This window comes from Salvia miltiorrhiza, chromosome 2 (assembly GCF_028751815.1).
Source record: "Salvia miltiorrhiza cultivar Shanhuang (shh) chromosome 2, IMPLAD_Smil_shh, whole genome shotgun sequence".
Classification (NCBI taxonomy): domain Eukaryota; kingdom Viridiplantae; phylum Streptophyta; class Magnoliopsida; order Lamiales; family Lamiaceae; genus Salvia; species Salvia miltiorrhiza.
In genome coordinates, this window is record NC_080388.1 from 41,601,739 (window position 1) to 41,612,445 (window position 10,707).

Genomic DNA, 10,707 nt, shown 5'->3' on the forward strand with positions numbered 1-10,707 from the left:
ATTTCTCCATAGAAACTAACCATATATATATATATATATATATATATATAGGGTGTGGTTATAATGAGAACCACACTTATCGTGAGAACATAAGAACCATTAAAATCAATGCATCTGCTATATAAATTAATGCATTCGCTATTAAATTTAATGCATCCGAAAATAATAAAAATTTTGCTCCCTTCAGGATTCGAACCCAGGATGTCACGACCGGCCTTAACTAAGGATAGCTAATCCGGGAAATCGTGACTAGGGAAGGGATTTAAGAAGCGGGGTTAGAAAGGGCACATTTGACTCATTCATAACTTGATTATAGACATTGATATCTAGTATTAATTCTTGAAATAAAATTTAAGACATTGAAGGATTGACGCATATAATTAAAAAGGATACTCGATGAACCCGAGTAAGCATTAGATATTTCTTTGAAGAGTAATTCACATAGTTATAGACTTGACTAAAACATAATCAGTGTTTGCAGCGGAAGACATAACTGAGATACATGTATGCAGACATATATCTTTTCTGAGCCTAATTTCAAATTGACAAAAGCTCCACTCAGCAACACTTCATCATCCATCACAGCTCAACCTGCACATTCATAAACATATGCAGGGCTAAGTACAATAGTACTTAGTGGTAGTTGCCAAAACTAAAATATAAACTTAACAATTTTTTTAAACCACAACATCATATAAGAGACGTGAGTCTTCTTTCAAATCTTTTGCTTTCTAAATATTTCCAAATCTATAAATAGCGTGAGTGCATTCTTCATCATCGAAAGTCCTATTAAGAAGCATCGTGTCGTGAGGAAGGCCTTCCTCAACGAGCACAGGCATCGCGCCGTGAGGGAGGCCTCCCTCAGCGGACACAGCATCGTACTGTTGAGGGAGGCCTCCCCCAACAGACGCTAGCATCGTACCGTTGAGGGAGGCCTCCCTCAATTGACGTTTGACCGGTCAACCCTCTCATTGACTCACGGTCGCGTTGCAATATATATATATATATATATTTCCTTGGCAAGATAGCTATTTGCTCAGGAATCGAATTCGTTAACATCATCACATAAGCATTTGATAATAAGCATAAAGCATTAAAGCGTAACTTACATAGACGTTAAATAATAAGCATAAAGCATTAAAGCGTAACAAAGCATGAACCACATAGGCGCGTAACAAAGCGTAACTCACTTAAGCGTAATTCACTTAAAAGCGTAACAAAGCATAAATAATAAATTATAAAAATTTAAGTCGTAATTTAAGCGTAAATAGCATAGCGTAAATTATTAAAGCGTGACAAGTGTAGATAATAAAGAGAAATAAAGTTTTAACTCATTTAAGCATAATAAAGCATAACTCATTTAAAAATCAAATTTTGCATTTTAAAGCATGAGAGTTGCATAGTTCTTCAATAGCATTTTTATTTTACGCATAATAAATGCCCACCTGGTAGTCGAGACTCACGACTAAGCCTTAAACTCTTGTGCTTGACCTTTAATACGAGAAAATAAACAAGATTTTAATTTGAGGGAAATTCTCAAATAAATGCGAATGCATAAAATAACTATGCATGACTCTTATTCCGTTAATTATTATTCTGAGATAATAAACCGAGAAATTTCTAATAATAATCCAACTATAGGATTAAAGCTCGTTTTATGAAATCAGATAGTTAATCTTAATAATCTACTCATCTTGAATTAGTCTAACTTACTTATAAAAAAAATCACTAATTAAATATAATTAGGATTAATAGTGGGGCCTAAATTAATAAGTCTCATTGGGCTTAACTAAATAAATTTCATTGGACTTAATCAATTAAATTGTAGGAGCCCAAATAATATAAATTCGAGACCCATTATTATTAAATAATAGGAGTCCAAATAATAATTAATGTGAACTGGAAAGAATTAATCTTAGTCCAATAGACAATTTAATCGGCTCAAATGACGAATTAACAGCTGGGCTGAACTAAACAAATCTGAAACAGGCCCAATAAAATTAAATAAATTCCAGCCCAAGAACATTAAATAAATTCGGCCCAACTCTTAAAACCTAGCCCAAACACCTTCTTTTCTTCTCTATCAGTCACGCCTCACGCACACACACTTTCCATTATCTCTCTCTCTCTATCTTTATTAAAGCATAACACTCTTTCTCTCTCTCTTAATTAAAGCAGAATACTTTTCTTCAATAATATCGGTTCTTCTCTCTCTCAATTATCGAAACTCAATTTTTTTTTTATAAGGCAGAACAACTCTCTCTCTTAATTCTCAGGACACAAAACGCTGCTCAACATTATCTCTCTCTCTCGCTCGATCCAGCCATCGCCGCTGCAAATCCGGCGAGTAGCCGTTCGTCCTCCTCCATCTCCTTAATTCTCTCTCAAAACACTCTCTCACGGTTCCTCCAAATTCGCCGCACAGCCTCTCTTCCGGCGACCGCACGGCCGCTGCTCTCGTCTCCCTCAGAAATCCGCCGTTGGCGGAAGCTCGCCGGAGGATCAGCGCCGACCAGCCGCTGCCACCAGCTCCCTCTGATCTCTCTCTCTCACTCCACGCACGCTGACACACACACAGAACACGACGCACACACACACACGCTGCAGCAGCGACCGCCGGCGATACCACACCGCCGCTGCCGACCGCCGCGCCTGACCTCCAGCCCAGCCCTCTGCAACCCCCACGACGCACGCCCTCATCTCTCATGCTCCATCCTCGGCCGGAAAACAGCGGCGGAGCCGCCGTCGGGCCCTAGCCCCATTTCTGGAATCGCCGTCGTCGCGGCCCTTCTCCGGCGCGATGGATCGCCGCCGTCATTCCCTCGGCTCGACTGAACAGGTACATCGGTACATCGATCTAGTCCCACTTCCTTTTCCTTCTACTCAAGTTCACTTCTCAAATTTACGTGAAGTCTTGGTTCTATATACTATATATGCAAGGGATTAATGGCATTGTGGGGTTGCTTCTGTGTTAGCATTTAATTTCTAGAGTCCAGTGGGAATCATAAACGCATACGACATTGTGATGCCCCGCTCTTTTAAATACATATTAGATTAAATATGTGCATTAGTTATAAAATTCTTTTAATTATTTATGGTGATTATTTTGTTCAGATAATATTATTTCAGCAAAAGTCTGTATAAGAGATACAGAGCTGCGATTTAATATTCAGTCATGAATGAAACCAATAATTAAATTTATTGGTTTAACTATACGTTTGAGACTTTGTTTTACCAGTTTATTGATTTAATCAATATTATTAGAAAATTTAGATTTATAACCGATTTTATAAATCGTGTTATTTAAATCAAATTGCTAGAATTATAACTTGAGATCATATGCATAATAATTTTATTATTTCGCATTATATGAGTTAAGGTATTAAGTCACGAATTAATTCCGACTTTCACGTATTAAATCTCAAGATTGAGGATTTAATTTATGTAAATACGAGGAGTATTTATTAAACGAGAATTGGAGAATTATTACAGGAACTAGGAGAAACTAGATCACGGCACTACACGTATGTCTCGATTTTTCATCCAACACATCAATTCCTACACTATTTCCTACACTATTCCCTACACTATTACCTATACTATTCACCTTCCCCTCCAATACACCATTACTGCAGAAGGAGATTGTAAAGATTGCAGATTTCTTTCTGTAGCATATCTAAACTCCATCACACCCCAAAGTCTCCTGTAGGAGAAGAAAATCATGCCAATATCCACAATTTTCAAAAGCTTCAGCACGCCGAGAAAGAAATTTCACGGTAAGATCACAATTGTCAAAGGATGTAAATTTCAACGATCAAATCTTCAAAAGTTGCAACTCCAGGTACCAAAATTTCCACCATTTTGATTCTGTTGTCTGCAGAAACTCCTCTATAAATTGAGGAGAGTTCTGCAGAAGGAAGAAATGCAGCGAGAGGTGTGAGGCAAGAGAGAGTTTAGGAGATTTGTTTGCAAGAGCTCAAGTGAGCTCCCTTCGCCGGACCATTTCTTCGTCGACCGGCCACTAGGCTCTGAACCGAGAACGTGTACTCGTTCCTCCATCTTTAGGCTACCAAACCCAACAATCGAAAGGCCGAAACCTTCTCTATATTTTCCCGACCAAAGGCCACAATATCCTTCGGAGGCCAACGTCGAATTCCCGACTTAGCCACCGGCCAACTTACGGCCTTCGTTTCTCACTATCCTTACGACGAAAAAGGATCGAGAAACCACCGTTGTGTAGCCTGATCTATCTCGCACGAGGAAAACTAAGTCGTAGACCTTCGCGGCTAAACCCCATCGCGGAACGACGACCAGAAAAAAACCCCGGCGAACAACTTCCATTAGTGCTCACTTGGACAAGGGTAAGTTGACGCCCTTATTTCGATGCCTTCCCGTTTCTATTATATTATGAGAAATTTCTGGGGTATAGATGGGAGTGTGTTAAATATTCGTACAAAGTTTCATATCATTTGAACTTCGTTTACTACCCTTTTAAAATTCGAGAAGTCTACTGCCCGTATCTGCTAAAACTGTCGTGAGGCAGATGATTAGGTTAATTATTTCAGTAACCATATGTTGATATTTAGCTCTCAAATTTTTATTCTATGAAGATATATGTGTTAGCTATCTATGTATAAATTTTGAGCTCATTCAGGTAACGTTTGCTATTTTTCAAAAATCTGGACTTTCAGTTGGCAGAAACTGCCGAATCTGGTAGGCGATGGGAAAATCGCTATATCTCTTAAACTACTTGGAGTTTTTCAACATACTTTTTTTTCAATTAAACTAGACTCAAAGAGGTTTCTATTGATATAAAATTCGACTCCATACGAGTTCGGAGTAAAAGCAGTTTATTAGTTGAAGTTGAATCTATACAGTTTTGTTGAGATTGAAATGATTCTAAATAATTCCTATTAAGGATTTTAAAGTTTTATTGTTGATAAAATATCACTTTTAGTTTATAAATGAGCTATTGAGATATATAAATATTTTGGAGAAAGATTTCATGAGAACTTGTTGGTAAAATTATATTAGATGGAATAGTTGATAAATGAAATATTAAAGATTTATTAATTAAATGGTTAAAATATTAAAATTATTAGATCCTCTCGAAAATTTCTTTTTATAGTTAACTCCTTTTATTATTTTAAAATATTTTTACAAATGTTCCTAAAATCTCACAATGAAATTTTCATCAGGAATTAATGTTTAGAATTTATTAATGACTTATTAGTTCTTTTAATAGTAGCAATATATATATATATTGATTGGCATTATTAAATGGGGAAAAGGAAAATATTTTATAAATTATTCTTTATTTATAATGGATAAATAAAGGAATAATATAAAATGGGCTTTCCTACATCCTCAAAGGTACATGAAGTATTTCGATAAAAGAAGAACGATTGTATATGAGTTAGATACAGTCGTTTAAGGAAATATGGGTAGTTAGAGAAATGAGTGAATAGTGATTCACTGCATTTGTTGTTATCTTTTCTATTATTCACTCGAACACATGTTTCGTGTTATCAAAGGTTCAAATAAACAAAAGCGCCTGAGTAACCTATCGCGCTAAGGAAAGAGAATCATTGTCTTAAGTAGCAAAACACTGCAATCAGGTAGGCATTACTTTCATATATATCAAATGAGTTTAAATGTTACGTTCAAGCAAGTTATTTCATGACAAAATCTTTGAATTGAAGTTATTTCAAGTATTGTCTTGCCATAAAATGTTTCAATTTCAGTATGATATCTATCTGATATGGCTTTGCCAGTTATCATGTAATCGAATTCGGGTCTTGAGCAGTTGATAGCTATCCTGCCTTGGCTAGTGTACACCAGTGACCGTGAGTCATCTAGCGGGTTGGCCGGTCAAGTGACCGTGAGAGGTGGCCACCTCTCCGGCACACAGATTCAGATATGATAGATTACAAAAGAACTTAGTCTGATCAGACGAACTTTAGAATCACAAATGAATTTAGTATGCTTAGGGCCTTTTTAAGTAAAAACCCTTGGTTATACTATTGAAATGGCATGACAATTTACAGTTATTATGTATGTATATGATTTTCGGCATATGTCTACTGAGTACTTTGTACTCAGCCCTGCATGTATTTCTAAATGTGCAGGTTGAGCAGTGATGAGTGATGATGGGGTGTCGTGCGGAGCTTTGTCATATTTACTAAATAAACTCTTGGCGATACATGTCTTCATACATGTATCACGTTCTATTTCCGCTGCGAACACTCAGTTATGATGCATATTATCCTATTATGTTGGATTGTCAAATCAAGTTATTGTATAAACACTTAAATCGGATACTCTTGACCGATTACTCGCTCTTATCTATTTATGTGTGTTTTTTTTTCTCACATGATGTCTCAATCTTAGTTCAATTCCTTTATTATTATTTATCACCCCTTTTCTGTCCCCTCTCCTAATTTCCCTTCCCTAGTCACGGTTTCCCGGCTTACCTATCCTTAGTTAAGACCGGTCGTGACAGAATGGTATCAGAGCCAGGTTGTTTGCTCTGAACCCAAGAGTTATCCCAAAATTTATTCTTTACTGAATACTAGTGTTAGAAAGGTCAGTTGACAAAAGCTCAGCACCTCATCACAACATCCTGCTCAACAGAGAAACAGAGGTAAATATTTATTAAATGTTGAGAAAGTTGTATTTTCAAATGTTTGTACAAGTGCTTAAATCTCATGCTATATGATTGAGTAGATTCCTTGATGAACTTAGATGCGTTAGAAATGTTTGATCACTCTTACATAGAACATAGAAGCAAAACATATACATGAGTTTAGTTATCATTCATTACAGTTGAAATGAAAAACACAATAGAAGAAAGAAAATCAGGCGTCACTCGAGGATGTATAAAGATAGAGACATGACGGAACGTGTCACTCATGACGATACGGGCATAGTTCGAATTGTTCAAACATATCAACTATTGCCTTACCCAATAAATTTATTTATTAAATAGCTCGTAGTGACAAAAGTGCATTGAATGATTTACTATTTGCGCAATGAGTTGAATCTCTTTCAACCCTTAAAATTTCAATACATATGTAAGTATGGGGATTATGACTGCACGATCTAGGACTTGTGAATTATTAATTATGCATAAGTCAGAGATTAAGACCAATATTACTTATGATATGATCACGACTTGTGTTGTTAATACATGAGAGTAATTAGAAACCTACTGCTATAATAACTTATTATGAGTTTAATTATAGAACGTCATTCTTTCAAAGATGGCAAGAACACGACGCACCGCTAGAAAGCAAATGACGAGGCGACCAAGTCCTGAAAGTATCCTCAGGGAATACCGAACCTACACACGTTGTTGGAGAGATGACCTAGGAGAGTTCCTCGCCCATTATTATCGACTGTGGAAAGCTGCACATCCCCATGGAGCCACTGGTTATGATGGGATCATGCGCTTGATCTTATTACTTCCACCAGACTGGCAGGGATGGGCTACAGAGCTCGCAGGTGACTACGTACACACTGCAGAAGAGTCGTTTGATCCAGAAGGCGATTTTCCACGGTTCATCGCAGCAATTCACTACACCTATGATGCCTTTGGCAGAGCATTCAGGGGACCATATATGAGGCCAGGAGACCTTGCTCCTGTTGGAGTTCGTCCGGAAGAAAGGACCCCACTTATGCCTACTCAGGCTCCTATAACAGCAGATCCACCCATCCCAGTGCAGAGTGTTTCCCCACAACTGTCTGTTCTCGGTCGTCGATGCCGAAACGACTTCGAGGCCGGGACATCACGTCCAAAAACCCAAAGGAAAGAGACGCCACCACCCCAATCACCAGTCGGTACACCCCCGATACAGCCACCTCCACCAGGGGAAGAGGACCCCATTTACAGTGCGGCCATGAAACAATTAGAAGAAGTCTTGCGTCAAGCACGCGAACTTATTGATAAGGGCAAAGCCCTGGCAGGCACTGACAACGATGAAGGTGAGATCTTGCGCCAGGCACTCAAGACTGCTGAAAAAGGGAAAACTCCAGCCCATGATGACACTGGGGGAAGTAGGAAGAAAACTCCAGGCAAGACGAGTTGGAAGCCACTACCTGCTCAGCCTCTTTCCCTTAAGAAGGGTACTACGACCTCCGATGCAGAAACGCCCTGCAAGGATGTGGTGAAAATCCGACTTCTCGGTGGTCGTGTTCAGCTCGGGGCAGAGGGTGAGGAAACAGAGGACTACTACCTGGATATCGACTCCGAAGAGGATCCGGAGGAAGACCCAGAAGAGGATCCGGAGGAAGACCCAGAAGAGGATCCGGAGAAGAGCAAGTCTGCTAGCTCCCATGGATCGATAGTCTAGGGCAGTTGTATTTGCTTGTATGATGTATCTCGAACTCGTGGGTTGTAATATTCATCTATCTAGGAAGTTGTTACTACAGGAACGGTAACTACCTATGGACCGTTCTATAACTCCATATTATTCGAAGAGGCCTCTAGGAGGCAGAATCTTTAAGTACTTATATATAAATTCACGCCTTCAGTAAATTCGTGTGTTAAGTACTTATTATATTTCGTTGATTTAAAAGTTTTGCATACGATATAGCTAGTACAAGGAATTGAAGAAGCAATGAACGAGTGTTAGAATACATCTACCATGTACTAATAAACATATTATATTGACTTATCAGAATGCCACCAAAGAGAGGACGTCCAAGAGGTGGGAGAAGAATCCCACAAAATGATGAAAGAGGTCCAGAACCAGGGCCAGAACCAGAAATAGCTCCACAACCAATACGGCCAGAACGTAGAATAGAGGAATTGTTTTTACGTCAAAACCCACCTGTATTCAGCGGTACAGGAGATCCAGCTGAGGCTGAAACTTGGGTGCGTGCAATCGAACGCATCTTCAACTTTCTGCGCTGCACCGACCAGGAACGTTTAACCTGTGTATCTTTCCAACTGACGGGATCGGCTGACTTCTGGTGGGAAGCCAGAATGAAGACAATGACAGCTGATCAACTAGAAAACCTCACCTGGGAGCAGTTCAAGATTGGGATATATGATAAATATATACCCAAAAGTTACCGAAAGAAGAAAGAGATGGAATTCTATAACCTGAAACAAGGGAGGATGACGGTTACACAGTATGATAGGATGTTTTGCGACATGTCCAGATATGCCCCAGAACTAGTTGATACAGATGAGAAAATGGCTGAAAAATTTTGTGCCGGTCTGAGGCATGAAATCAGGATGGCTTTGGCTAGTCATGGAGGGTTGTCGTATACTGAATCCCTCAGTAGAGCTCTAGACATTGAGGCAGCAATGCCATGGGAAAGACCAGTGGCAACACCTATGCCACCACCCCCACAAGCCCAATCCCAGAACTACAAAGGGAAACGAAAATGGGAAGGCAATTACAATGGCCAAACTGAGAAGAAACCATGGCAGGGACAACCACCCCAGCAACAGGACTTTGGAAGGCAAGTTGCTCCTAATCAGGCGGGGAACAACCAACAGAAAACTTCACCCTGCCCAAAGTGCAACAAAAACCATGGTGGAATCTGCAAGGCTGGCAGTGATAGTTGTTACATCTGTAACCAGAAGGGGCATTATGCAAATCGTTGCCCAAATAAGCAACACGGGATGAGCTTAAGGCCAAACCCACCATTCCAAGCCCCACATCTGAGAGCTATCCAAGCGCTACCCCAGCCACGTCATCTGCAATTGCCGCAGCCTCAACAATCACATCAACCACAGCTGCCACAACCACAGCCACGTCAGCAGCAACAAAAGATGCAACCGTATCACGCAAGAGCCTATGCTATCAAACAGAACCAGCCCGAGAAAAACCAGGGAAACCTGGCAGGTATGGGCATGCTACTCAACACACCTGTTGTACTTCTGTTTGATACGGGTGCTTCACATTCTTTCATTGCAAGTGCATGTGTGGACACCCTAGGACTCAAAATAGAAAGATCTAATCAGGACATGAGTATCTCTTCACCAATAGGAGGAACAATGACAGTAACGCATGTTTGCTCGAACTTAGAATTGAACATAGGATCACTAGAGGTCATAGCAAACAACGTATATGTTATACCGATGTCGGACGTTGATATAATCCTAGGAATGGATTGGCTAGCTGAAAACTACGCTACAATCTTATGCAAGGAGCGGAAGATCTCTTTCAAATTTCCAGAAAAAAATGCTTGGGAATTTCACGGGACAAGAATGGGTAGGAGAATACCAATTATATCCACCCTACAAGCAAGAAAGATGATGAATAAGAAGGACTCTCAGGCATTCCTCGTGTACCTAAACGGGAAAGCTAAGACAAAAAGAGCAATTGAAGATGTGGATATCGTACGAGAATTCCGTGATGTGTTTCCAGAAGACTTGCCAGGATTGCCACCTAATAGGCAAGTGGAATTTACCATAGACTTAGAACCGGGAGCGGCGCCAGTATCAAAGGCACCGTATAGGATGGCTCCAAAAGAATTGGAGGAACTAAAAATTCAATTGCAGGAACTACTGGACCTAGGTTTCATCAGACCTAGTGTATCCCCATGGGGAGCACCAGTTTTGTTTGTCAAAAAGAAAGATGGCACCTTGAGAATGTGCATTGACTATAGAGAGCTGAACAAGCTAACACTCAAGAACAAATATCCTTTGCCAAGGATAGATGATTTGTTTGACCAACTTAGGGGTGCGAGTGT